At 42.1% G+C, this 26,372-nt stretch overlaps 1 protein-coding gene across 10 annotated transcripts in view; it reads left to right on the top strand.

Moving 5' to 3' along the window:
- SEMA6D (semaphorin 6D) overlaps positions 1 to 26,372 on the top strand; it is a 352,602-nt gene that overhangs the window by 46,418 nt on the left and 279,812 nt on the right. Inside the window, exon 2 of one of the 10 annotated variants that reach the window (XM_059714660.1) lies at positions 10,960 to 11,020. The exons of the other annotated variants lie outside the window; for them this stretch is intronic. The gene's annotated coding sequence lies outside the window, so the exon portion shown is untranslated. The remainder of the gene's footprint in view (positions 1 to 10,959; positions 11,021 to 26,372) is intronic. 10 annotated transcript variants of the gene reach the window in all.

Below are 26,372 nucleotides of genomic sequence, written 5' to 3'. Positions count from 1 at the left end.
AGAACAGATTTTTGGAATCTAGTCCTCCCTTGATATGCGTATGAATTCCCATTACCATTAATCAAAGTTACATGTCCACACTAGAAAGTGAATAGATTAGCAACTTTTGCTTTTAATAATGATAGATAATGAGTAGATCTTGTGTGCTCTCTAAAAATGAATTAACTGTTTCTTCATCTTATGAAATTAAATGAAGATCTAGCACAACACTATCTGAGTCCCCCCCCCACACACACACTTTTGTAAAGCAACATTTCTGCTCCCCCCCCCCCCCCCCCCAGTTATTTTCATTTTGAGGGTGGCAGAACTGAAGAAGGGAAAAATATTTTGGACTGGAACAAATCAAATCAGCCTAACCACAAGGGTTGGGGGGGGGGGGAGGAGTTGTTGTTTGTTTTGCCAGGGATGCTCCACAGCATGAGGAAACAGATATTGGGAATGAGTTGGTGCTGTGGGTTGGCAGAACAATCTTTGGTATAAGAAAGGGAGGTGAGCGGAGGAAAGTTAACCTGGAAAAAAAGTATCAATAGAAGATGCCAGAGGGCAGTGAGAGAGATGGTTCAGAGGGGAAGAGGAGTTTTTATTAATGGACTTTAAGTCAGTAAAACACTGGGGGGAAAAGGCAAGATGGAAATTAAACCAAATGACATTTTTGCCATAGAAATAGAACTCGGAGAGATAATAGTGCTCCTAGCTAATGACTGTGTTAAACAAAGAATTTCCTGTATCAAAAAAAAAAAAAAAAAAAGAAAGTACAATGTGTGATTTGGAATCTGCTTTTATAGGACAAAAAATGTAAATGTGCATTATAGTGCTAGTATATTTATTTAGTACCTATTGGCTGTATAAAATAGTTCTTTGGACCATTTTTATGATTCTTCATAAAACAAAGACTTATTAAATTTACTTGGCAGCTTCAAGGCAAGGTAAAACATGAAATAAGCTGTACTTGTTTATCTTAAACCAGCTTTTGGCAGATCTCCATTTATTTTAAGTGGATGAGATTGAAAAAGAATGATTACATTTACCAACTTTGGAAACTTTTAAAAATTGTTTTTAAGATACCATATAGTTTAATGAGACTGGTCCTGGAGTTCTTTTTTTGACCTAATCTGATTCAGGCTCCGTGAATTAAATCTGCTCTTATGGAGAAAAATTAGGGACCTACCAAATTCACGGGCCCTGGTGGCTGATTTTACACAGCTGTAACATGGCCAAGGCTACCATTTTGAAGGCACAGCAGAGCAGGGCCTCCCCATGCCTCTGGCTGAGGGGCACCTCCCAGGCATTCATTGAAAGCCCCAGCTGGAGCTGCCTGGCTTGTTAATTCAATAATTATCACCAGCTTCAAGGGGAGAGGGTGATTTAATTACTGAGTAAACAAACAGTTTCTGGTGGGCTTTTCACTGCTCCCCCCCCTCCCCTCTTCCCATTCTGATGACAGAGACAAACTTTTCCCTTCTTTCTTTCTACCTCCCCCCTGACCCCCCCCCCCCCCCTTTCAGGAGATGAGCAATCTGCTGTTTGTTTTTCTCTTTGCTCCCTTCCCCCACCCTTCTAGGAGACAGCTCTTTGCTGGCTTTTTGAACATAGCCAGTTCTCTGCCCTTTTTCACAGGGAGCTGGCTATTTCATGGAAGCCTGACAATTGCACAATTTCTGTGAAATCGTGTATTTGGTAGGTCCCTAAAAAAAATGTATATGGAATGTGAACAACTATATTTCTGCTGTTAAGCCTGGCAAACTTGAAATAAATAATTGTACTAAATGATTTGCATGTTGTGTCTACACTGTTTGGGCACATAGGACAAGGAATTCAGTGGTGGATATCCCTAGTAATAGGGCACAACATATTTTTTTCATTGTAAAACATTGAACTGTTTTCTCAGTCTTGACAAGAAGTCCAACTTTTGTTTCCTTTCTTCCACCTTTACATAATTTTATTTTGCAGACTCTTCCCTTTACTCAAAATACTTAATATACCATAAACCATGGTTTATGCACAGGAATTTTGCCATGTGCCATATTTTTCACTTTTATCTTTCTCAGAGATTACTGAATTCTATTTGTGACTGATCAAAAGAGTGTAACAGCCCAACTCACTTAAAAGGGTTTTGTTCCATCTCACTTGGCTTTGATCATGAATTTGGGAAAAGCTTGTTTGGTTATGTGAAGTTTTGCATATTGTGTGTCATGGTTGCTGGCCTCCACCTTCACTAGATGTGGTACTAGCATATGGTACAAGCATTCTCTCATTATATCTCTTAATCTATTGACCTCTTTTTGCCTGGTCTTTGCTTCTCTTTCGTACAGCACAGATGCTGAACTAAGCTAACACTTGTGCTTCCTTCTTAAGAGTTTGTTTGAATTTGATATTATTTCTTTCCTTTTGACCCCATTGTCCATCTGTCATCTTTATAGTGCATTAAATAGAGCATCTTCTAAACGCCTCTGCCAAGCATAGTGTTATTTTGCTGAACTATGGACAGCTTGATTTTCACCAAACAACATCATTTTAATACAAAGAGATTTTTGTTCAATATAACTAACTGGATAAGACTGTCCAATATATACTACTGTAGAGTGTACTGCCATGTTCAATATAGTTAAATGCTGTAGAGTAACAAAGTCAATGTGATGAGTTGCCAGCCATATTAAGAATGATGTTTAATTAATTGATGCATCCCGGAATTATAAAATTAATAAGTCTTTATTGGTGTTTGGTTCTAGTAAAGCTAGAAGAAAAACTGTGTGGTGTTTGGGGGTCACTCTGAGACAAGGTTCTGGATGGAACTGTTCTGTATTAATAATACAAGTCTCTTAATGTGCGGTTCTCCACAACTTTCTTTTTCCAGCTAAAATGACAATGAACAACAAGTACACTTAAATGCAGAATTCCAAGTGCTTATAAACAAGTTATTATACTCTTAAAAAAGTATAATAACTAAATGTAAACTCACTAGCAGTGTTTAGTCTGAGGTGCCTTCACAGTTGCTTGGACTTTCAGGTTTCCATTGAGAGATCAGTTCTGTTGTGGCGAGCATTGTTCAGACAGTGCTATGTCCTATCATCTTCCTTAATTTGCTGTGATTGTTGTTTGTCTAGGACTTTCTTGGGCAAAATGGCAGACTTAGTTCCCCTTAACTTCCTCTTAACTGAAAGCTGAAAGTGTTCCTTCCCTATTCCTCCTTAATTTGTGTGCATCTGGGGTAACAATTTCCTGCTATACTACTGTAGTTTGTGGTGGGTCTCATAGATGCAACCTGTTTTTTTTAAATGGTGGTAGCTCTGTTTTCTGTTAAATAAAACGTTAGCAAGTGTTTCATTGGTGCTGCCTTATAATTTAACAGTGTTAAATACAGATCAGTGCTTGACTTGCCAGGTTATTTCAGCAGGTGCTTTATTATTTTGACATCACTTATTATTTTAAGTTGTTGCATTGGGGCAACATTACCTGTCTAAACCTAAATTCACTGCAAAATGCTTGTGCTTATGTGCTTAACTACCAGTTAAATTGGAGTATCTTCTAGTAAAGCTAAAGTGAAAATACTCAGAGTACATCTTTTTCTAGTAAAAAAATCCATGCCTACTTTGTTTTAAATAGGTTGATTTGCCACGGGCACCATGTAAAGGGATGAGTCATCACCTACCATACCCCAACATGGTTGGGAATGACATCCCACACATCTTTACCCTCGTTTCCCTGGGCATGCCACACTTCATCCCACCCTTTCCATGGTGTCAGTTGTAACTTCTGAATGAAATATAGATACTGACCTAAGCAATCCTAGCCTTCAGTACCATATCTTCTTTCCCGTCTCCACTGAAAAGAGTATAACTGTAGCAAGGACCAAGGCTTCTCCATGGGCTTTCAAAGTAGCACTCTAAAAAATCCTTGGCCCCCCAGCGGGATTTTCTAGTTGGTTCTGGACTCTTCTAGCTCCACATTCTTTTGGAAGAGTACCAACTCCTAAAGTTACTTCCCAGGCCTATGTTCCAAGGCAGGAGTTGGGTCTACTCCTAGCTGCTTCCTCACTTGGGACTTTCCCCCTGAACTCTAAACTAAACTTTTCCAAGATCTCTTTAAAAGGATGCCTCACTTCTCTGCAAGTATGCTTTATAGTTTAGTTGTCTGTCAGCAGGACATAAGATGTACCATACTGGGTTCATCTAGCCCAGTAACCTGTTTTAATTGCTGCTACTTTTGAATGCTTTAGGGGGAGACATGAGCAGGAAATATTCTCTATCACACCACCCCTGTTATCCAACTTCACTGGTTTAAGGATACTAGAGGATGCATCCCTGACTGTATTGCCTAATAGCTATGGTAATAACAATAGGGCTGTATGAAGCTTTGGGTGCTGATTAAATTCGAAGAAGATTCGGCCCTGTTTGGTGGCCGAATCTCCAAATCCAAATCAAATCAGGGGACCAGTTAAAGGTCTGAATCAATTCAAAACTTTCCAAAATGATTTGGAAAAGATTCGGAAAGCTTTGGTGATTTGGGTAGTCCTTGCCCGCTGCAGCATGGAGCTGGACCTGGACTCCAAGCTGATAAGTAGGGGGCAGGGGAAGGGAAGCTGGAGGGGGTGGGGAGGGAACCACAGGGGGACCCCTGCCAGGCTTCATCCCCTGCCTGCTCCCCCAGCCCGCCCCCCCCACGGCTGCCCCACCCAGCCCTATGTCCTGGTGCTTTAAAAAAAGCCCCCACTCACTGGCTGCTGCCTGGTGGGGGAGCAATCCCCACTGCCTCCCACTGGCCAATGCTGCTATGAGCCCCCTGACCCCCTTTAGCCCCCCCATAGCTGCCTCACGCCCCACCTCCGGTCCTTTTTAAGGGGGGAAAAAACTCCCAAGCACACCAGTTCCTGCAGCAGCCTTGGGGCTTTGTGCAGAGCCCCCCAATGCAGTGCAGGGCAGTGGGGGGAAGTGGGGATCTCCCCCTGCCGGGCAGAAACTGGTGAGTCAGGACTTTTTTTGTTTTATTTTATTTTATTTTTATTTTTTAAAGGGCCAGAGCTGGGGCAGGTGGGGCAGCCATGGTGGGGCTGGGAGAGCAGGTTAGGGGCTGGGGCGCTCATGGCAGAGCCCCCCATGCAGCGTGGGACACTAGGGGGCATCAGGGATCGCCTCCCCACCTGGCAGCAGCCAGTGAGTGGGCCTTTTTTTTCCCAAAGTGCCGCGAGCTGGGGTGGGCGGGGCAGCTATTGCCAGAGTTGGGAGACCAGGCGGGGGATGGGCCTGTGTGATTTGGAGTTTCAGCAGCAGCCGAATCTCTAAATCAAATTTAGCCAAATTGGTTCAGGACAGTGATTTGAATCACCGAATCGAATCACTGTCCCCCATATCAGCCAAATCCAAATCTGAAGTGAATACTAGCCACTTTGCACAGGCCTAGTTAACAGTGCTATCAGCCGTGAATTTGTCCCGTTCCTTTGTCTACCGAAACAGCTCTTTTTGCTTCCATTAACCCCCTGTCTAGCATTATACATCCCTTCACATACAAATATGAGCTTGTTATTTGCTTCCTTGTTTTGAGTGGAGGGGGTGGAGGGCTATGCAACATGCCTTATCCATTCTCTTCATGTTTTTCTGTTGATTTGACACTGTGCCTCTTGTTGTAATTGTTTGGATACTTTTTCATGTATTGAAAAACAGTCTACCTTCCAGAAGCTAATTTCCATTTTTTTAAAAAATTCTAAAGGTTTAGATCTTCCTATAATCTGTTTCTTAACTACTTTATTTCTAGGTTCCAGCATCAATCTCTTTTTTTATTTACTGAGGATTGTTAACCATCCCAAAATTGTGAGATTAGTTTACAAACTAAAATCGGTCACAAACTCTTCTGTAATTTCATCTTCGTTTTGTTCTCCCCCCCCCCCGATTTTAAAAACATATCTTTCATATTTCCCTTTTGATGTGCAGTTCAATCTGCAAATTTGTCCCAAAGCTTCTAAGCTAACCTCCTGTGATGGAATCAGCTGTTATCAGGTGCTTTGTGGGGCGGGGGGGGCCATATTTTTTTTTTTTTAATTCTTAGTACCTAATATTTTGCATTAATTGTTCCGGGACAATGTGTTTGACATTTGCTTCATTTGATGTTTCAGTTCATGCTGTGTAAAACAACTTGCCTCCTTAAAGGTACAGTTCCCCCCAAAATCAAAACTATAATTGGTTTGTTTTTGGTGTTTTTTGGTTTGGTTTTAGGGTTGTTGGGGGGGGGGGGGTTGTTGATGTTTAGTTTGGTTAATATTTCAACATTCTTCATTGCTATAATAGTACAACCCCCCCCCCCCCCAAGAAAATTCCATTAAAAGAATGTGTTTGCTTTAATAGGGTTAATCACATTGCTGTATAACAATGAGAGTCAGTTCCTTGCTGTTGGCATTCATAAAAATGGGGTGGGGAAGGTTAAGCAGGGTTTGTTCTAATGCATTAGTATTGTATTTAACTATAAAGTCATTGGTGTATTAGAGAAATTAGAAGAGGGATAATGTAAGGACCAGCAAATATTTTGATTGGTTGCACAGTGGTCTCCCATTTCATTGACAAATCTCTGTCCCCTTTTTGGTTAAAGTATAGCTTAAAATTAATCCAAATCCCTCTGAATAGTCTTAAATTCCATCTTTGGGCCCTACAATTTCATTGATATTAAAAGGTGAAAGTTTTGCCAAGTAAAAAGGGACACTGATTATTTGGCACTCGGCAAATGTCCTGTGATCATGACTGCTATGTGCAGAATCATTGATTCTTTCAAAGCATGCCACATTCACTTTGCAGAAAGACCCTTTTCCAAATGATCTTGAGGACAGGCTCAGTATTCAATTTGTCATTGTTTAAAATTAAATGCTCACCTCTTGAAGGTAAACTGAGAGTTAAAAAGCCATTCTTACTTGCCATGAATGCGGTATTGAGTCTCCAAATGTGCCAACATCTACAGAGGGTGCTCTAACGTTCTGGTTAATGTGACTGGTTAGGGCAATAGTTCTGTACCTTTTTAGACTCAAGACATCCCTCGGAAAGTGCTAGGTCTTAGCTTTCACTCATTTTTTGACTATGGAAAAATACCATTCAGATACCTAATAATGCTAATACTGTGTGGCACCCTGAAAAGGATTTCATGGCAGCCTGGAGTGCCACAGCACCCTGGTTGAGAATCACAAATCTAGGATCATTAATAGAAAAATTTGTTTGCAGGGTGCAGCAGGCTGGGGGAAAATTCCATCTGAAGTGCCTTTTCTCTGCAAGCACTTGAAGACTTCATTTTTCTGCATAGCTGATTTTTAAGTAACTAGTTTTTTCTTCCTTACTGGTTATTTAAAGTTTTGTACTTTGACAGTAACTCTGCTCTGTGATTTTATTTTGTTTTTAATCCCTCTCTGACAATTCTTTAGTTTTTGCAATAGTGCTGCTTTTACTCACAAGCTTGTTCTTGCCTGAGATAACTGTTCCAGGAATTTATCAACCTAGTTGCACAAATCTAACCTGTTTTAACCATGATAATGAAAAAATATATATTTTACTTAACTCTCAAGATGCATTTGCCCTAGGTAATCAGCCAAGTAGTAATCTGTCAAAAACAGTAAAGCCTAATTTAAAAAATAACAGTTTGTTTATGTATTGCTTTCATTTTAGCATTTTAGACAAACTTAGAAGCTGGTTTTCAAGGCAAACAATGGGATTTTGGACAACAGGATAGAATTGATGATCTCTGAGTGTCAGCATGCAATCCAGAATGAGTGCGTATGAGTAGGTATCACTGAAAGGATGCTGATTAGAAGCCAAAGAGCAGAGAGAACATGTCATCCACATATTAAAAGATACTGTGAAGGGTGACAAAGAAGTTTAATTGTAACTAAAAGATTCAAATATAAAGCCATTACTAAAACATACGAGCATAACATATATAAAAGTATGCAGCATTCATGTTAAATATTATATATGACCTATACAAAATAAGAGCATTTAGAAAATAATCAGAAAAACCAGGCAGTGAACATATCATGTTTAAATCGTCTGATCTGAGAGAGAAGGAAAAGACTTGTTATTCTAAAGATGTTCCAGTATTTTCTCAACATAGGCCATCATGCAGGCAAAAAGACAAGCTTTAATACAAATAAAAAATAATTTCTAAACCCATTTATGTTTGCTTCCACTCAGTATACTAATGTACATGTACACAACCCACCTTATTATAAGAATGACATTTTAAGTACATGCGTATGTTACCAGGACTATGACTTTGTAGAAACATTATACAAAGTCACTTAAAGGATAAGAAAATGGAAAATAATGAAATCTTTGTTGAATGTTTACTGGCTTTCCAAATCATTTGTGGTAATTACTGTTTAAAAGAATGAAAATAATGACTGGTTCAGTTGCTTTCTCACAGAGAGCCATATTAAAAGTGTGAAGGTATGAAGTTTTGTAACCCAAAACTGGTTTAGCAGTGTCACTGAATTCTGTTAGTTTATAATTATTATATAGAGGGCTACGTTTGTGCCCTAAAATTATATTTGTGTTCTGAAAACTAACTGTGAAAGCAAATCTCTTATGCAATGGGTCTTTTTCCAGCCTCTGCTCAGAGCTGCATCTGCCTACATTAGAATTCATCCAGTTTTATTTCCCAGATCTGTTTGACTTAATGGTAAAAGCAGAGAAAATGTGATTTCTACCACACCCCCCCAATCTCGTGTATTTCTATCAGAGGTACATACTGGTAACCAGGTTTCCTGTTCAGGATTGCCTTTTGAAGGGGTATCTTTAAAAGGGAATACCTTTAAAAACCTAGGGGTACCTTTAAAAGGGATACCTTTTAAAACCTAATAGCATTTTAATTCATTTACTTAGAGCAGATTTGGAGATCATGGGTGTTTCCCAGTTATAAATAGGGATACCTGTAAGTCTGCAGAATTACTGGTGCTGCTGCATGAGTTGGAGGCTAAGTACAGACATTCAAAAAGCCCAAGGTGGTTGCGGTGTGTTTCGCACTTTACAGGTTGTGAGCAAACAGAACAGACATTCACACTTTGTTTGGTGGGGGAGGGGGGCATGCAGCCTGCCTGCCCTCGTGGAGGCAAGCAGGTTAGGGGTGCTTCCGTATGCCTCCTAGCAGGCTGCTGGAGAAGGCCAAGCCCAGCTGAGCAGCTGGCCACCCCTGACTGGCCAACTCAGGCCTTCTCTCCATCCCTACCCCCCTGCCAGTAGCTGACTGTCTGTGGTGGTGGGGGAACAGAGGCTCCTGCCTTTGTGCCCCCAGTCTCAAGACAGCTGGGGATCCCCACATGGCAGGGTCTTTCTCCCCCCATCTGCTGCCCAGCATGGCCCCCAGCCCTGCCCCTCCACTAGCAGCTGGCTGCCAGTTGTGGCAAAGGGGGGAAATGGAGATCCCCACCATGCACTCCCTGCCCCCAGCTATGCTGGCTTAGGTCTGGGGCCAGGTTTGCATGGTAGGTGGCTCCACTGCTAACAGCTGGCTGGGGGGGGGTGGGGGGAGGGCTGGGGAAAAGTCACACTGGCCAGCCAGGCAGGATGGAGCAGAGGGCCTCACCATTCAGACCCCTGAGCTGTGCTGGCTCAGGTCTGGGGGAACCGGGGCCAGAGCGGGGGTCTCTGCTCCCACCCCATGCTGCTGATGATAGCTGGCCACTCATGGAGGAGGCAGGGCTGGGGAGAGGAGCCACACTGGCTATGTGGGCTGCATGTGAGGAAGACCCCACTGGGTTCCTGCCCCCCCTCCCCCCAGGTGTGTTGGCTCAGGCTGGGGCCACCTGCCCCCGACCTATGTCCAGCCACTGCCCGCAGCTGTCATGGCCCCCAGCCATGTAAGAGCCTGCTCAGCTGAAGCAGAGGAGCTCAGTTAAGACTAGTGCATCATCCTATAAGGGAGGATTAGCAGGGACACACGAAACAGCCTGAGATGCCAGGGGACTAAAACCTAACTTGATTTGGGAGGGCATCTGATACAGAAGTTTGCTGGACTATTCCAGCCTAAATTGAGGAAATGCAACATATAAACACTGTAGTCAAGTTGATGTTACTGCTGGAATTTGACTTTTTATTGTTTAAAATGCGGGGCCTTTTGATTGTATAAGCCTAATTTCTTTGCTACTTTATTAAAGGAAAAAAGTTGCCTATGTATGTTTAATATTAGTTTTTATATATAATTTCTGTTTTAATTAGAGTAATTTCAACTTAAATTTAACTGGCACTCCAAAGTTCTGACTGGTTGCTTTCTTGGATTTGAATGTATCTTTAGTAGTAATGGCTACATATGTAATTGTATAACTATGTAGTTAACTTGAAGTGAATTTGCAGACTTTTTCTGTTCCTTCTATAACATCCCAGAAAAAAAATCAGAAACAATATTCACTTTACTTTTCCTTCCCCCAGAATATGTGGGCTCAATATTATTCGAAATCCAGGGTTCAGTGTACTCTCTTGCACACCACAAGCTCCCATTAGTTTCAGTATGCATTTGAGGTATATAACTTACACAGTCAAGTGTCCAGTTTTTCTGTAACTTTAAAACAAAAAGTTGATTACAGTATTAATGGTCTTGGAGTTAATGGCTACTGAATTTGGTTGGATCTCTTCAGTTTTGCATGATGCTTTTAAATGACACTTGAAATTTTCTTTTAAAATCTTGTAACTTATCTTCTGAATTTCTTGCTAAAGTAAGAGTTTTATAATACCTCCTTAGTGTCAAACTGGTGCAACTTTTTTTTTTTTAAAAGAAGGACATTTTCTTAGTCAGTAATAGGGCTGTGTGAAACAGCACCATTTCATTTCGACTTCCATTTCACCATTTCAAAAGGACAATGTTTTATTTTGTTGTTACGAAGCACTGTTCTGTTTCGTTTTGTCGTAACTGTTTCAACGTGTTCCAGTGTTTTGCCCATTGGCTATAATAGGGAATCACAAAAATACCTATAACTTTGTTATTTCTTGTATGATTCAGATGAGAATTGCAGGGATGGTAGCCCCTTCTGAGAGCATGAAATCTGCCAGGCTTCAAGGAGGTAGGTGCAGGGGTTTCTGGGAAACTGCATCTCAAACTTTTCAAAGCAAAACTCATATCACTTGCTGGCAGCAGCAGCCTGCTGTCATCCCACATGTAGATCCAGGGGCCCGCATGCCCTGGGAGGAGTCTGGCACAGCCCCGTAGCCCTCCCATGGGGTGTGAGCCCCTGAACCTGCACGTGGGGTTTCAGCAGGCTGCTGCTGCCAGCTGGGGAAATAGCCCAGAGCTGCTGCCAGCAGCCTGCTGTCATCCCGCATCATCTCGGGGCCTGTGCCCCATGGGAAGAGCTGGGGGAAGCAATCAGAGAGCTGGGGGAAAGATCGGGGAGCTGGGGAATTCAACCAGGAAACCGGCAGATGTTCTGGGACCTGAACATTCCCCCAGCTCTTCCCCGGGGGCACAGGCCCTCAGATTTGTGCTCTGGGTTTCAGCAGGCTGCTGCTGGAGGCTGGGGCCAGCAGCAGCACTGCAGTCTCCCCAGGGTTTCAGCAGTGGCAGCCTGCTGAAACTCCATGCACAGATCGGGGGCCTGCACCCCCCAGAAAGAGCTGGGGAAATTATCAGAGACCTGGGGAATCGAACTGGGAGCTAGATGTTGATATCAGAGCCATCCTTCCCCTCCTCTTCCCTCTCCCTCTCTCCTTAGTGTCTATTTAGCTGCAAGCAAGCCTGGCTTTGAAACTTGAAACATTTCAAAACTTTTGAAACGTTTCAAGTGCCCTTATTACATTTTGAAGCTGTTTCAAAACCTTTCATTTCATTTGGATTTTGCTATTTCGACCTCAAAACTTATCGAAACAGCTTTGAAATGAAACACCCATTGAAATTTCACACAGCCAGCTGGTCAGTATTATAAAATGTGTGGGTTTTAAGCAGCCACGCTAAAACTAAGATTGGGCCTGAGGAAAATATTCCCCTTTATACCCCAGAAAGAACTATAGTTACATATGTAGCTGATATTTATGCAAATTTTTATTCATTGAAAGCTGTGTAGATGAAACAGAAAATAAAGTGAAGGAAAATGTTAATTGAAAAACAATTTGTGTTCTTGCATAGTTTGCAACATGAAAACTATAGAATTACATATAATAATTTAGTGAGTGTGTCCTTTTAGAAAGGAATAATATATTACTGCTGTTATTGTCTTATTAAAATGCAAAATTTGTAACAGGAAATATTCCCTTTTATATAATAGATGACTAGATAGCACACTAAATATCCATATGAATAGTCAGCAGGTGTAATGTTCTGCAACCTGTTTACATTTTCATTATTTTTTTTCAACTCGTGCAATGCTCTATTAACACAATGTAACTATAGTAAATGACAAAGAAGTGGTTAAACTGGGGGCTAGGGGGCTAAAGGGAAAAAGACAAAAGGGCAGAATATACTTTAATATTTACTGGTTTGGAAGAGACATTAAATATAGTTAAGTTTCACAACTCATCCCAACATCATACTGATTTAAAACCTTTGTTCTACACCGTGGTGTCAAACTCCTATGGCCCAAGGGGCTGGATTTAACCTGTGGGCTGTAACTTTGACATTTATATTCTATACCATTCTTCAAAATCCTTTATCCCAGTCATTGTAAATGTGCCTTAAAACGTTAGGGCTAGATTGTGTGTTGGAATGAATGTCTACATAGGGGTAGAAGAGGATAGGAGGGACCTCCCTTTCCTTGGACCCTTCTGCACAGGTTACTCAGATCTTGAGTAATAATCAAGCAGAAAGGAGCAGCAGAGCAAATGAGAAAGTTTTCCCTACTCTACTAGGATAATTCCTCTGGTAACATGATCTCACAGTGGAATGGTGTTTGCAGTACAAGAGATCAGCTCTGATGATGTACTGGGGCACTGGCTTGGAATTGGATGGAGCTGTTAAGATCATCTGAACATAGTTCCTAACTTCATTTTTAGATATAGCTTTAAGTTTGACTTCAGTTTTGCCGAGAAACTTGTATTAGTAGCAATTTTATATTCTTGCCTTTTTCTAAAGGTGTGTTTTGGTTATCTACGCGCTATGTTAAGATGCCCATCTAAAAGAACTGTTGCAAATATTGTTGGAATTATTTTAGTAACTGATTCAGTGGGGCTCATGATGGTGAAAGTCAAGCCGAATACCATGAGTCACAAGGGGTGAGATTAAATGAAAATGGTCCTTCTGACTGCCAACCTGTGAGGTGCATTTTAGAACTGGCCACAACGCAAAGGTGGCAGTGGCTACTGCTTCTTTTTGCTGCTTCTGTTTATTTCTAGGGTACACATTATGAATTTAGAAAAATATATTATTTTCCTAGCTGGGGAAGCAGAGCTATATTTTACTCTCTAAGAAAGGAAAATAAATGCTGGCATTGTGGAAACTTAAAGGCTACTTTTATAAAGCTCACTACCACTAACAGATGAGTATGTAACCTTTTGAAGGCTGCATTTACCCAAATTAAAGAGCAAATGATGCACATCCAGATTTTCATGCAGTGTAATTTTGCATTGCTCTGGGATATTTAACTTTGGCAGTAAGACTTAAGTTGATAATCAGAGCCAAGAAACAACAGGTTTGGGGCTTTTTTTCAAGCTTTATTGGCAAAAGTATTTTGTTGTGGGAAGATGGTTTTAAAGTATCTGGGGAGATGAGATTAATCGGAGGAGATGAAACTAGGTAAAGTGACATTTGGGTCACTCTGCTAAATCAAAAAGAAAAATATTTGATGTGTACAGATAAAGCAATATTTTTTTCTTATGCTACACAAACTAGGCATGAAAATATTGCTCTTCATTTGAATAGCCTGTGCACTCTGTTTAAAAAAAAAAAAAAAAAAAAAAAAGATTTCTTTTATGTCATGAGGTATTATTTAACATAAACAATCATGCAAAAAATAAAATATGTTAATACTAGCCAGATAACTCTCCACTGTGTACATCTGCCCTGGAAACTAATACAAAGTTAATGTTTAGATTTATCAGAGATATTTTCCATTAGCTCTCCATTTAACAAATGATCAGCAATTGTATATAATAGCCAATCTCCTAATGTCTTAATGATCATGGATATGCACAGTAAGAGATTAGCATAAAATTAGCACTGATGCAGCTATTAAAGAATCTCAAAAGATGTTGATATCCTGATAAATCAAGTAGGTTCTAATATGTATCTCAGCCTTGTTGAAACCTCCAGGCTGGCTGGGTTCATGCATACTTTATGTTCCCTGGGGCGCACTCCCTTCCTTTCCCACCCCCACACTTCCATCCATTACTTTGAACTAATTTTCAAATTCAACAAAATAATTTATAAAGCAGTAGGGGGCATGTTCTCAGCTGATGCCTCTTATACCCTCTTTGGGGTTTGATCCTGCAAGGTGCTCAGCTGAGAGATGCTGAGTATTCCTTGTATCTGGTTGACTTTCCAATATTTAGTTTATCACAGGGTTAGGGACTTAGTTTTGGTTTTGTTTTCCTTCAAACTGGACATATTTAATAAAGAAAAGAAAAATACACAAAAATGTTTCTATAATTTTGAGAATGTTTGACTGGGGGTGATACTGATCCACATTTCCTGGTGCTCATTATTTGGGAGTCTCTCTTTTTAACTAAAAATATAGAATATACCATGTCATGGTTATTCCATGGCTCCAATGCTTCACCATACCCTGTACTTGAAATGGTATTTTTTTTTAGACCTTTAAAAAGGAATATCCAGGAGCTTAATAAAGAAAAGGGGGAGATCAGCAGCAGTGCTGTTGGAAAGGTGTCCTCGGCATAAGACACTTCCAAGCTGCTGCAAACCCTTAGAACTAATGTTTTGGGTGGGGGTTTCTCTCAAACCCCTCCTCCACTCTCAAATTGGCTCATCTGTCCTCACTGGGTACAACTTACTGCTACTTGCAAAGCTGCAATTATCCTAATTACACTTCACCATTTAAAACCATCTTCTGGAAGATGATTTACAAGAATTACATAAAAGAGAGATATACACAATGACACACTTGCTTGTTGGCCTGAAGCATTTTATGTTTTCCAGCTTAATCAGAATTCTTATGATGAGCAGAGAAGTTCTAATGAGTTTCCACATGATTCTTGTGCCTGAAATTGTATGCAGAAATGAACTTGACTATTTTTTTCTCCAGAGCAGCTGAGAGGGTCAAACATCCCCTTATTGTTCTGACATACTATGAAGTATTTGCCGTAGTATTCATGAGATCACAAATACTATCAATGTACATGTATGATTCCAGAAACTGAAGAAGTTAAAAGAAGTATCTACTTCATAGAGGTTAAATATATAATTAAGAAAAATGGGCACATTGAACTGATGTTTACCAAACTTTGAATTTTTTTCCTAAAGGAGAATTGACATATTATGAAATAAATGAATTGCTAAAGTTTCCCTGTCCCTGTGCATATTTTCAGTATTACCAAGATTGAGCAATAGTGACTTCAACACCAAATCTGAACAGTCATTTGTATAGCAGGGCTGAATCTGTTCCCCATACTTCAATTTGGCCCATAATAGCATCTGTTTATCAGACACACTTATCAGAAGAGCTGATAATGTATGGTGGCAAGATATCACAGTAGTCTGATTTATGCTTCTTTAGAGTTTCAAAATCACTTCTAAGATTAGTTTCAGCTCAGTCCTCTACATATGTCTTGGAAAGCTGACCACTGATGTGCTTGAACATGCATGCATAGCAAGCTGATATTCTAAGATAACGCAGTAATGAGAGCCATGAATCAGATAGTTGAATCAAGTCAGAAAACTCCATGTGAACATGACAGCATATCAGAAGATAGAGGTAAGAACCCCATTTTGAAAGACACTAATCATAACTAGAATGGTTTCTTATGAAATATACTTAGCTATGAGATTCTACTTCTTTCCTGAAACAATTTACTGCTAAGCTCTCAAACTGTACGCTGCTAATATTTCTCTCTCAAGTGCAATACTTGCTGTAGTGAGAAAATAATATAAAAGAATGCTCTTTACATAATGATTAATATTGACTCTCCAAAAATCTGATATGAAAGAATGTTATATACCATAAAATTCACATGCATGTAGCATGTCTGCTTTCTATTTTATTACCATATACCTTTAACATAGCATGTTAATAGTAGCATACTAGCTTGTACAGTATACTTTACAGTAATTATGGAATCACCCAGGAGCTTTGTGATTGAATACTTTAATGAAGTTTTTGATTGTAATGTGATTCAGTTTAGAATCTACAGTGACTTACATTGGTGAGACCATTATAGCAGAAAGGTTTGTAATGAAGGAACAAGTAACCGAATCATCTACAAAATGTACAGCACTTTCAAAATATTGAGGTTATGACCAAATGCAGTTTGTTTTGTTTTTTTTTAAAAAGCTGAACATTCTTTTACATGTGAAAAATACAGAGTTGTTTTATTAAGTAAAATGCCCTCCTCAGAGGCCTATCCTATATGTTACTGCTAGCACCTGGGAACAACTCATAAAAAATAAGATGTTGATGCTGTTCTAAAATGCAACTTTCTTCTTAGTATGTAATGCCCCATTTTTTCCTCTGCCTTTTAATTGTAAAAAAGTTATTTCAACTAGTTTTTCTTCTGACGCTAATCATTTAATATGGAATACTTCTTATAGAGCAGGTTTCTGAGGCCATGGACACAGGTCAACTCATGCCAACACACTATTTTTTAAAGAATTTGGGATCATGATATAATCCCCCATAGGCAATGTAGCACCACCCCAGCATCAGCAAATTGAACCCCAGATGGGTCTGTGCACTGTTCTCAAATGTCTTCCACCAACCAAAGCCTGCTCATTTCTCACTTTTTCAGATGTATGGCTGATCATTTGTGCACGGCTGCCAAAGTGTGATGTTTGTCCTAGGTTTATGCTTCCAGATTTGCCTCTTCATTTGTGTCCATAGCATGAACAGATATTTAAATGTACATATGGTACAATAGATAGAAATATTTCAGGTGCTGCCAAGACATATGATGCCTTTCACCTATAGACTATTGGTTCAATTTCAGTATGGATTCATGTGTGCATGGTCTCATTGGCATGGTTGGCATGTTTAATATATATGAAGTTAATGTATAATCTTGCTCCAATCCCTATTGTTCTGGTATATTCTGCACCAAAGCTACTATTATAGTCTGAACTAGTTGATGACTATCACCATGTACTGATGTTCGGTTTCTGCTGGGACAATCACCACTCTGCCAGTAGAAACCAGAAGTATATGGACATTCCAGCTTTTTCTCCCAGAATGAAAATGGCCCTTCCTGAAGGAAAATAACCCAACAACAACCAGATAAATCACTCCCAGGAGAGTTTCTCTTGGGAGAATCAATGCCTGCAGAATTTTCTGTGGACCAACTCCTCCAGCAGGCCTGTAGGGAAAATCCCCCATGCCTTCCAGAGACTGGCATCACATGGGTGTAGAGAAGGAACAGCTGCCCCTCCCATAGACCAGAAGGGGACAGAAACAGCCACTGGTGTGCTCCCTGCTTTTTCCCCAAACTGGTTACTTCCTTGCTTTGGGAAGGGGCTGGAGCTTTAAAATCATAGCAAGTTTGGGTTGGCAGGGACCTCAGGAGGTTGTCGCAACCCAAAGTTGTGATTTTCTGTTTGTGTGCGCTTCGGCATCGCTAAATTATTTTTCCCGCTGAATTGCAGCTTCCTTGCACGATGGAGTTCTCTGCTGCAGAAGAGAACCCCGGTGCAACGGAGAATTTCCCGCCAATTTGTAGCTTTCTTTGCATGGTGCATTTCTTTTGCATCTCAGAAATGCACGGTGCAAAGGAGTTCCTGCCATTTGTATGAGGATTCGTGCCACATTATTGGCCGATCCTAAATTATGCACACGTGGTGGCTAGCGATTGGCCTGCTAGCCGTATAAAGAGCTTGGGTGGTTTCCGCCCAAGCTGGAGAGAGAGAAAAACTGGAGAGAGAAGGAGAAATTGGAGAACTCACCAGGAGGAAGATCTTCACGCTGTGTGAAGATCTCTAAGCGCTGCAGATCCTTACGGACCCAATGCATCTCTTAAGAAGGCAACAGAGGTCTAAACAGCCTCTGGCCTCTCTCCGTTGCCGAGCGCAATCCTAGACGTATCCCTTTTCCTGTATACTAAATATTCGAACCCACGGAGCTTTAACAACTCCATGGGAGGGAACCGGACCGAACCCACGGAGCTTCAGCAACTCCAGGGGAAAGAAATTACCGAACCCGCGGAGCTTCACAACTCCAGGGCTAGAACGAATTTGTCGTAGTCCTCCAATGAGGATTTAAGCGGAGCTGTGCCTGGATGCTGACCAGCCTACACCACTACCACCATTGGTGTAAGTAAACAATCTTTGAATCAACCACTAAGCGTCCTTGACTAATTCTAGTTCGCCCCCCGGTCTTCTCTGGCCCCGCGTGCCCGGGGTGCTGGCCGCAGCCCGCGTGCGCAAAGACGGGCCCGGCTCGCCCCCGGCCCGCACACAGGTCATCTAGTCCAACCTCCTGCTCAAAGCAGGACCATCTCCAACTAGATCATTCCATTCCTACCTGTGTAGGTAACGTGTTTCCAGTGCTTCACCACCCTCCTAGTGAGAGAATGTCTCCTGATCTAACCTAAACTTCCATTGCTGCAACTTGAGACGGTTGCTCCTTGTTCTGTCACTGTCACCACTAAGATTCTAGCTTCATCCTCTTTGTATCCTTCAGGTAGTTAAAGGTTGCTTTGCCCCAGTGTCTCCTCTGCTCTGCTCCTGGAGACCAGAAGCAGAGTGGAGAATGTTGCTTCCTTCCCATTCCCCAGACCCTGGTTTGGGGAAGGTGCAGGGAATCTTTCTCCAATGCTCCGCTCTCCTGGGGGGAAGGGTGCAGCAAGCACTGTTCCCCATGCCTTCCCCAGACCAGGATCAGCCTGGTTTCAAGGAAGCATGAAGAGCAAAGGAGAAAGGGCAGCTCCAGGATGAACACCTGTGCACTCCTTCTGGAAACATTTCTATTGGTTCTGAGAAACTCCCACCAATAGAAATGAACACCTATTTGTGGCCTGTGATTAGCAGTCTCTACAGGGGGGAAAAAAATTTTTGAATTGACTTTTATAGCACAGTAGTAGTCTCTCCTTGTCAGGTTCTTGGGGGCCCTTGACAGAGCAAAGTGAAGATGTAGGTGTTCCTGATACAAACCTACAGCTTCATTTTCCAAGGCAGACAATACTGCATCTAAAATGCATATTAAAATTATTTGAAAAGTCATATGCAAATTAATAATCCACCCCTACTAAGCCTCATTTATGTGAGTTGTCTTTTTTGTTGTTTTTTAAGGACTGCTTGTATAGTGAAATCCATTATTGCATCCTAAATTGTAAATATATTATTCAAGTTAGAGAGCATAGGACATCTAATTTATTAGATGTAGGACATCTATTTTTCTATGATTTTCCAAGTTCTTGCTGTCTATTCTTTTGACACTTGTGTGCTACGTATCACTGCTCAAACACGTCTATGTTCTGGAAAAGCAGACAAAAACACAAAGTAATGAAATTTGCTGATCACAGATCTATTAGGAAAGTTAAGAAGGGACCTCAGAAAAACGCTAACACTGTTAAGCAAATGGGAAGCATAGTACCAGGTGACATTGGGTAATGCATATTGGTAGAAGCACTGGTAATGTTCATGTTGTTCATGTACTAATTAACTATAACTCCTCAGAAAAATTGCATTTGTAGAAAGCTTAGTGTAAATATCTATAAAATCATCTTCAAGAAACTCGGTTAAGTATGAAGAACAGGATTTAAAAACTGAAACCCGCAGTCAGAGAATATTTTGCCATTATTCACAATAAAAGGTATTCCCTCACCTGAATTGCTGTGCTCTGTTCTGAGCATCCCTTTTAGAAGAAGTATTGGAGAGAAAGGATAAGAATTGCTGGAATGGAATTTGCTGCTAGGAGAGATCATTGTGGCAAGAAACTCAGTAGGATTCAAACACAGGATTAGACATTTCATTGTAAAATGAGAACACCTCTGGTTAGAAGAAATAGGATAAAACATTTATAAGAAATATATATTCTAGCTCTGGGGCAGAATTTAACCACTAACTGAAGGTGATTAGAAAGTGTCTTTTACTAGGGGCCAGTTACTCCACTATGAATTTTCTCTTGCCTTTTCTGATGTAATTAGTACTGGCCACTGTGGGAAGCAGGGTAGGGAACAGATGAAACAATGATCTTAGCATGGCAAATGAGGTTTGTAACTTTCTCCTTCCAATCTACAGAAAGCTTATTGGTACAGCAGTAATCTCTGTACTGAAAAAACAACCTTGTATTTGGTGTGTGCATGAATTACAAGTTTAACTTCTAGAAGCTAAAATTTTCAAAAACCAAATGCATTTATGTACATGTTTCTCAATGTTGAAATTTCCGTTATAATGAAGAAACCCTGTAAGGCAGCCTGCAATTCCTAGCAGATTGTGAAATCTCGCTATGGCCTTAGTGTTGCTCTTGCTGAACATTGTACAGAAGTATAACCCTTCTGCTGGGCACCACTCAGCAGCAACAAGGGCCGGGTTCAATTGTGGGGCACTAAATATAGTTTACCTTGGCTTGAGGTCCCACCCAGACAACCTGGAAATCACTAAATAAATTGCTAGGAGGGATTGCTAGGAATTGCTGTGTGTCCCACATAAACAAACCCCCCTCCTCACAAGCAGTGTAAACGCAAAAAATAGATTTTTTACAGAAAACAGAAAAACACCAAATGCAATTTAAAACACTAGTAACTACAGAGTAAAGTATACAGGTGGCACCACCTTGGGGGAGGCTTCATCCATACCCTGGCAGTCTGGGATGTTGGGCTCCCCAACAGTGAGTAGACAATACAGTGGACAATGAGCTGAATATGAGTCAGCAGTGTGCCCTTGTTGCCAAAAAGGCTAATGGCATACCAGGCTGCATTAGTAGGTTTGTTGCCAGTAGATCAAGGGAAGTGATTATTCCCTTCTGTTCAGCACTGGTGCGGCCACACCTGGAGTACTGTGTCCAGTATTGGGCCCCCCACTACAGAAAGGATGTGGACAAATTGGAGAATCCAGTGAATGGCAACAAAAATGGGTTGGGGCCTGGGGGACATGACTTATGAGGAAAGACTGAGGGAACTGGGCTTATTTAGTTTAGAGAAGAGAAGAACGAGAGGGAACTTAATAGCAGCTTTCAACTACCTGAAGGGTGGTTTGAAAGAGGATGGAGCTGGACTGTTTTCAGTGGTGGCAGATGAAAGAACAAGGAGCAATGGTCTCGAGGGTAGTAAAACACTGGAACACGTTACCCAGAGAGGTGGTGGAAGCTATCCATCTTTAGAGGTTTTCAAGACCTGGATAAACAAAGCTTTGGCTGAGATCATCTAGTTGAGGATGGTCCTGCTTTGAGCAGGGGGGTTGGACTAGATCAGAGGTTCCCAACTACCAGGGGGATTGGGAGCCAGCATTTAGCAGCTCCAGGAGCAAAAGTGAGAGAACCGTAGTGAGTTGTTCTTGTATACCTGGTGTGACATCACCCAAACCTTGTCCAATCAGCGAGGGCCACATTTCAGTCTTTCTCCCAACCAATCTGCCTAAAGCATCCTCTGGCCAATGAAGCCAGAGGGTTTTACATCTGGGTTTTCCCCAGATACAGGCCCCAGCTTGCCATGTGCTGAGCACATGGCCAGATCAACAGGGGCCGTCTTGCCCATATAAAAACACGTGCCCACCCCCAAGTGTATGTGTGGGTGTTACAGAACCGATAGCAAAAAATAACTTTGTCTGCAAAGAAAATAGTTTCAGTGTAAAGTCAGGGAAACTATCAAGTCTTCCTCTTAAGAAAAGGAAAAAGTAACCTTCTGCTGTCCTTCATGACAAGTTCCTGAGTAAAGCTTTTTACTACTTCCTGCATTTTGCTAGCCAGTTATATATTACTTGAAGCTTTATTTGGAACTCCAAGTTTGAATTTGGAACCTTAGAAATATCAAATGATCTTAACCCAATAAGCCATGGCAAAAAAGTTTAGAGCTTTTCTGTATCTTTCTTTCCTAAACAATCTCAAGTTTTCAGAACATTTAGTCACAGTGTATAAAACTTGGTAAGTTTCTTGTATATATGGCCATACTCTCTGCCCTCATTGGTTTCCTTTGCCATTCCTGAATGGTACTAAAGGATTGCAATCTGCCTACATCTGAGAAGATGCGAGTTCCTTTGGGAAGGAGAATTTTCAGCTGGCTTGTATACCAACAGTCTTCCCCCTATTTCCTCATCTTTCCACAGGCCTTGGGCACATGACAAAGTTTTGCCAGGAGTAGTTCTGTCGACTTACAACAGCCAATGCCACTAAAGGTTTATGTATGCTGTGCTATGGACTTGGAAAGAGGAGATAACTGTTCACACCCCGCTCACTTGTTCTCTTGTGCCAAGCCTGGTGAAGCAACTCTAAAGGCACCCCATATAGTCACTCATGAGATACCTGTGGGCAGCATACTTGAAAGCAGCTGCAGGGGAAACCCTGGTGTGGCTTGACTGGCAAATTTCTTAATCTGACTTATGCAAATGGAAAAAGATTGTCAGGATGTAATTTAGGAGCACCTAAATCATGAGAGTGCATGTATATCATGGTGCATGTGACCCCACTCTGCATCCTCACCATTAGTGTATGCACTGGCAGTCTGGACAGCGGCAAAGAAAAGCTTAGTTTCAGATAAGACAGACTCGGGATGGCATTTATCTTATGTATTTAGGTGTCTGAGGGGCGCTAGAGAAGGCTCATGACAAGGCTCCACCTGAACAAGATAAAGCTCCCAATAATTGTTGCTGCTTGCTGTATTCTGTACATTGTGAAGCAAAAAAGGAACTTTTCCCCAGGATGGCATTGGAGGGGAGAGACTGTCCACTAATTTTGAAGTCTGACACAAGGTCTATAAGTAACACCTAACATGGTGCTGTGAGGCTGTAGGAGGCCCTAACAGAGCACTTTAATGTTGTGCCTCAATTGTGTTGCCTGTGACTTTTTTAAAACAGCACAATCTTGACAAGAGGAGGGGTGTATAATCCACCTGCCCATGTAGGTAGACATCCACATTTGAAGCTGAAATTCAAAAATAAAGCTTTTCTTAGAGGTAATACACAGTGGTAAAGTGCTTAAAACTTAAGAGAACAGATAGAAACAAAAAGAAGCTTCATGCAGCCAATCAGGATTGCAATCCAAAATTTTGGGGGAAAGAAGAAAGCACAGTATTCTCTACTGACTGCAGAACAAATGAACAAGTAAAGACCCCTTAAACTTGACTGATTTATTCAGAGGCATTTTATTAAACAACGCAGCACTTGAGACCCTTGGGCACTGCTTTTCTTTTTTGTTTTTTAAGCATGTAAGGGGTGCTAAAGTCAAACTAACTGAGCAGGGATATGCCATGGATGGAAATGGGCTCATTTTGGGAAGCAAAAAGAAAAATTGCATCATATAAGGAAGCTGTCATTGCTGTCCACTGAAGCTGTCCATTACTGTCCTGGGTGTTGAGCAATACCTGTGTCCAAGGAGGGGTAGTCAATACAATACGTCTTTAGGTCACTATCTTCCTCCTTGCTATGGAGATTGGTGGTTACACCCTCAGGGTCTCATAAGGTTTCTCTCAGTGTGCCTATAGTCAGTGCTGGGTTAGCTGTTAGTGAAACATTAAGCTCCCTTGAAAAAATGATGTTACAGGAGAGGCTTAAAACCATTCTTTCCATAGGACTATCCCTTGGCATATTTATTAGTGCCTAGTCAAAGATCTCTCATTCTCTTCTTGCATCCCTTTGCCTGCAGAAAACCAGCAATCTTTTTTATGCATATCTGAGTTTAAGTTGCTTCAAACTGAGGCTTGGACAACCCTGGTCCCTAACAGAAAGAGCACCTACTTTCTGCCCCAGGCAGAAGCACAAGATTGTGATCACATACTTGTTCTTGTTGTTAACCATGGAAGCTACATATGTTTGCTTACAGGGACTAAACATATTTTTAATGGGAGAAATGGGAATGTAGATGGGCTTTTTCTTGGTTTGAATTTTGGGCAGTGGAGTTCAAACGCATGTCCTGAGCACTAGAGGAATTGTGAGATTGCTGTTGTAGAGGATCACTACATGCTCTCTGGCTGTCATTCATCAGTCACTTGGAGAGGTGTTATTATTCAGCTAAAAGAAATCTGAGGGCTCCTATACACGTGCGGGGAGGCTGCTCCGATACGCTGTAATGACTGTACTCTAGCAGATGTCGTCATCATCATGTGTATCAGTGTCCCTATGCTGAAAAATGACAGTGGGGCATTTTAAAGCTTGTTCAATGAGCTTTAGTTCATAGCGCCCAGTTGCCATTTTTCAGCATGGGGACACAGGTACGTGTGACACTCCAGGCTCTTTTAATTAGCCTGGCTCTCAATACTGCACTAATCAAGTGCCTCTCCCTCCTCCTCCCCCCCCCCCCCCCCCCGCGCACCTCCTGGAGCATGTGCATGAACACCCAGAGGTTTTATTAACCTAAGAGCATTTTGTGCAGATACCTGCATACTTCTGTTGACAGAACTGAACTTTAGTCAATAAAACTTTCCAGGGCACAGGCCATAAAGAACACACTTGGGGAAATGCAATAGGGCCAGGGAGCTGCAGACCTGGCTCTACCCAGCTAGTTCACAGCTGATACCTAGTCCTCATGTGCACTATAGTTTGGTGTTGTACATCAGAACAGCCATGAGGACTAGCCTGATAATTGAAGCAGACACTGGTTCCCTGACTGTCCCACCCTTCCTCACCTAGCAGATTTTGGCCCAGGAAGGATTCTAAACTATTAGTTATAGTATAGTAGAATGGATGCTTTCCAACTACTGTATTTACTCAATTAGAAGATGAGGTCACCCCCCCCCCCCAAAATTTAACATGGGGGTGGAAAAAGCCCCTCACCTTACAATCAAGCATAAAGTGGGGGGGGGGGGGCAGGCTGCAGCTGCATACGCCACCAGGGGTTGGGACCCGAGCTGGAGACAGAGCCACAACTACTGCCTTCCTCTCCCCCCAGTGCCAGTGTAAGCCCCACCACTCCTCTCCTGCAGCCCCCAGTCTCTTGTCCTCCACATTGTTTCTCCCTCTCTCCTCTCTCCACTGCTGCACTTCTCTTTACTCTTGCTCTGTGCCAGCAAGCTCTGTCCTTGCTGCAGTTTGGAGCATGTGCTCCAGCCCAGCCATGTAGCAGCAGTGATGGCTCCACACTGCTGTTATAGGGCTGGGTTGGAGCTATGCTCCATGCCCCGGGCTGTAGCAGGGACAGAGCCTGCCAGCTGAGACCAAAGATAAGGTCAGGGGAAGACACTTTGGTGGAGGTGTGGAAGAAGGAGGTGCGGGGACCTGAAGCTGTGGGGAGCAGAAGCAGCATGGAGGGGGGTAACAGGGGAAGAGGGAGCCAGAGGCTGCAGTGGGGGAAGGCACAATGGGAGAGTGCTGGTGCACCCCCAAACTGGCCGCATTTGCTGCTTAAGCAATGGACAGGGGGGCAGACAGGACAGCCAGTGGCCCCCCCTACAAGCACCAGCTGATCGCTACAGCCACTTCCAGGCCACTGCTTGCTCCCAGAAGCAGCCACGGCCACTCCTGGAAGTGGCTGCAGCAATTGACCGTTGCGAGATTCCACCCTACCCCCCCTTCCGCAGGATTGCCCACAGGGGACTGACCTCCCCCCTCACCCCCCCAGTCAGTGGGACTGGTTGCAGGAGGGGCATGTACCCTCACCCCTGACTAAGGCAGCACCAGTTGCCCATGATGGGAGGTAAGTGGAGGGGGTTTCAGGCAGTAAGGGGCAAGCTGCTTGCCTCTCAGTGCCTGCCCTACCATTTCTACACTGCCTTGCCCTTTCCTGCCTGTCCCCCACCACCTCCCACTGCTTACCCCATTATTGCCCCCCATGACCTGCCCTACTATGTGTCTTCCTACTGCTTCCTTCACTGTCTGACCCCCCTACCACCTGTAGTAGTGGGGGTTGCTCATTCAGGATGATCCCCAATAATTAGATTCTACATATGGAAAATCTATAGATTTATTATAATTTTCCATGTATTAAATCTAATTATTGGGGGGATCATCTTACGTTTCAGGTCATCTTGCATTCACGTAAATACTTTTGTTTTTCTTCCCTTTCACAGAATGCATAATTGAAGAACGCATTTGCACTAGTATGCAGGGGTGGCAGTGGTAGGAGGCAACATATTCTGAACTGTAGGTAGGGGCTAATTAATGTCAGTAACTTCAAGAAGCAAAACTTTGGTCTCCTTCCTGAGGCTTTTCTCTATATTCATACCTGTGGAACATGATAAGTT

This window comes from Alligator mississippiensis, chromosome 11 (assembly GCF_030867095.1).
Source record: "Alligator mississippiensis isolate rAllMis1 chromosome 11, rAllMis1, whole genome shotgun sequence".
Classification (NCBI taxonomy): Eukaryota; Metazoa; Chordata; order Crocodylia; family Alligatoridae; genus Alligator; species Alligator mississippiensis.
This window is presented reverse-complemented; position numbering and strand designations above follow the sequence as displayed.